Below are 3,626 nucleotides of genomic sequence, written 5' to 3'. Positions count from 1 at the left end.
CCAATGAAGTAATAACTGTCATTCACTTTCCCAAATTTCCTCCATATTGAGATTTTTTTTTTATGTCATGTTGTGTGGAATTGTGGTTATACTTAAAAAAAAAAAAAAAACGAAATTTATCATTTTTAATATATAAAAAAATCAGATCATATAACTCAAATATAAATAAAAAAAATTTGCAACCCAAAACAATTTAAGTTTTATGCTAGTAAACTAGATTAAAAGAAAAAATATTAAATAAGAAGATATCATAATCTAATAATGATTTAATAAAATATCCACTTAAACATTTAAATAGTACATATATTCATTTATTTATAAATTAGTCCTCATTTCATCCTTGAGAACATGAACTCACCTCTTTCTCTCCACTCACACCATTAATTAAACATGACGACTCCGGCCACCACCACCACCATTCTCCTCCTCCTCCTCCTCCTCTTTTTCTCCGCCACCGTCAGCCTCACGATGGGTGACATGTCAATCATCGAATATGATAACAATCACCCCTCAAAATCCAGAACCGACAAAGAAACGATGGATATTTACAAAAGGTGGATGATCGAGAATGGAAAAGTCTACAACGGAATTGAGGAATCCGAAAAGCGTTTCAACATTTTTAAGGATAATTTGGTGTTCATAGATGCTCATAACTCCGTGAATAGGACCTACAAGGTTGGATTGAACTTGTTTTCCGATCTGACCGATGAAGAGTACCGAGCCTACTACCTCGGCATGAAATATGATGCCCGTCGCCAATTTGTTCAGTCAAAGGTGGCCAGCCAAAGGAATGTTGCCTCCTCAGGTGAAACTCTGCCGGGAATCGGTTGACTGGAGGACTGAAGGCGCCGTTTCAACTATTAGGAATCAGGGAAAATGCGGTCAGTTTTCAAAATTAATCTCAATTATCTACTCATTTTTTATTTTTTTTTTATTTAGAAAACACCATGACTAGGTAGATATAATTATAATTATTTTTAAAAAAGTGTGATATATATATCGAGTAATAAATTATTTTTTTTGGGCTAGGCTTGGATCTCGCTTATAGTTATTTCCTCCACTTCAATCTATATTATTATTTTTCTAAATGGAATTCAAACTGTGATTCGGGACATTTGTTCTCTTAATTCCGACTAAATTTTATTTGTTCAGACTAAATTTCATCAGTAGAGAAAGCAAAACCAAAATAAACAGTATTTGTGTGAGAGTGTAAATAAAAATAATTTAATAGTTTTGGAACAATTTGAAGAAAGAAATAAATGTGAATAGTTCGATTTTTAAGATGAAAATAATTTAATTGTTTTGGAACAATTAAACTCACTGCTATATTCTCACATAAGATTGTTTATATTTATGTTTATGTTTAAGTGAACATCATGACAGCAATGTTAATTCTAGCTTCATAAGTTTTTGAACAATTTGAATTCATGTATTATATTGTAATCTCCTTAGTATTGTTTCTTAAATATCAGGAAGTTGTTGGGCTTTCTCAGCGATTGCAGCTGTGGAAGGAATCAACAAGATAAGGACAGGAGAGCTGATTGATTTGTCTGAGCAAGAACTTATCGACTGCGACCGAAGTGTCAACGCAGGCTGCGAAGGCGGGCTAATGGATTACGCATTCGAATTCATTACTAGTAACGGTGGTATAGACAGCGAAAAAGATTATCCTTTTCTAGAAGCCGATGGCACATGCAATGCCACTAAGGTTATCGTGAACTTTTGACTATGGGGTTTGTTAATTTGTATAAGTATGTATATTGATCATTTGGTTGATTCATTGCACAGGTGAATTCAAAGGTGGTGAGCATAGACGGTTACGAATACGTACCATCCAACAGCGAAAATGATTTAAAGAAAGCGGTTGCACACCAGCCCATTAGTGTCGGCATTGAAGCCTATGGCTTTGAATTCAAACATTATGTCTCGGTAAGTAGTTATAATTGAAAAGTGATCATTTTTGGGAATTTGAGATCTATAAGTGACTATATATTTTGTGATTCTTTTGGTTATGGAAGGGTATTTTCACGGGAAACTGCGGAACCTCCCTAGATCATGCAGTGGTGGTGGTGGGATATGGAAATGAGAACGGAATTGATTATTGGATAGTGAGGAATTCATGGGGATCAAATTGGGGTGAAAATGGATATATTAGGATCAAGAGGAACAACATTGTTGATGATGACATGGGAAGAGGGAAATGCGGCATAGCGATGATGCCTTCTTATCCCATAAAAACCGAAAATTCGAACTGACTTAATCGGAGTTGTTAGTAGTTCCTTAATGTATTGTAGGTATTTGAAACGAATACCAAATTATTATGATTGCCTCTAAGTTAAATTAAGGTGGTGGTGGTTGTGGTCACCTATTTTGTTTCGGTAAGTAATTACTTATTTATCTATTGAATGAAGTCATGTTTTATTTGTTCCAGTAATTAATAAGAAAAACATTTAGAATAACAATAAAAAGAAAAATCAATTACCTGTATTGTTTAATATCGAACTTGATATTAGACAATCTAATGATTAAATTAAATCTCACCAAGATAAATAAATATTTATTTATGACAATTTTAATTAAGTACCAAGTTAGACCAATGTGTCAAGAAATTATTTATCAAGTCAAAATTTTATCAATTTATACAAAATTGAAAAGAATGTGTCTCAGTCTAATTTAAAACGGTCTCCATAATTCCATGTCAGGACGACTATTAGGGTGGACAAGATGGGCCCCAAGTTAAGAAGGCTCAAAATTAGGTTTTATGTTTCTTTCTACTCGGCTCTCTTTCTCTAAAATCTTTCTCTCAACAGCGACTCAAGATTTTTATGCAGTACTATAAAAAAAAATTAGGTTTTATGTTTGTTTCTAATATCCTCTCTCTCTCTCAAATATTATTTTTGAATTCAAAATTTAAGCCCCAAATCTTAGATCGTCCAAGGCCCAAAAAATGAACGAGACGGCCCTATTCCATGTTATGACATATCCATGTGTGTTTCTTTTTAACTTCTCGTTATCCCATTCAAACAAAACATGAAAAAAAAATGTATCTATCCACATTTTTTTTTCACTTTTTACCTTATCAATTTCTCATCTCACTTCTAGCCATTTTAAAATATTACTCATTTGCTGCTGTGAAATCTTGGGTGGGTATTCTGGTTTCATAATTGGGTTGTTAATTATACCTTAATTACCCATTTGATCATAGACTATTGAGAATTCTCACAAGGGCATAACTCAATGGCCGGAAAAGTGTGTTTCTCCTAGAAAAATGTGTTCTACCTTTGATTCTGCATGATATTTTGAGATATTTGGATTAAAAGAGGATGATCGAAGATAGCATGTAACAAATATGGAGGCACCCAGATTGCATGCTCCTTTGTTCCTCTTGTTCCCTCTCATTTGAATGGGGGCAAAATTGTAATTTTTTTAAAGAGAAATTTATAGATAAAGGTAAATTTTTTTTTTATAAATTAGATAAAAGAATAATATATCAAATTAAAAAATGTAAGAAATTAAATGGTAATGTCACATTTGTACCGTAAAAAAATAATTTGGGTAGACTTCAGCCGTTCAGTCCACTCAAGCCCGTAAAAAATAATAATTCAGGTAAACTTCAGTTGTTCAGT

General features: G+C 32.9%; 1 pseudogene; it reads left to right on the top strand.

Annotated features, from left to right (window-relative positions):
* The first annotated feature begins 345 nt into the window (after positions 1–345).
* LOC124926876 lies at positions 346–2,420 on the top strand (annotated as a pseudogene).
* Positions 2,421–3,626: the final 1,206 nt, after the last annotated feature.

This window comes from Impatiens glandulifera, chromosome 2 (genome assembly GCF_907164915.1).
Source record: "Impatiens glandulifera chromosome 2, dImpGla2.1, whole genome shotgun sequence".
NCBI classification, from domain to species: Eukaryota; Viridiplantae; Streptophyta; class Magnoliopsida; order Ericales; family Balsaminaceae; genus Impatiens; species Impatiens glandulifera.
The sequence above is the reverse complement of the archived record's forward strand: the minus strand, read 5'-3'. Positions and strand labels throughout refer to the sequence as shown.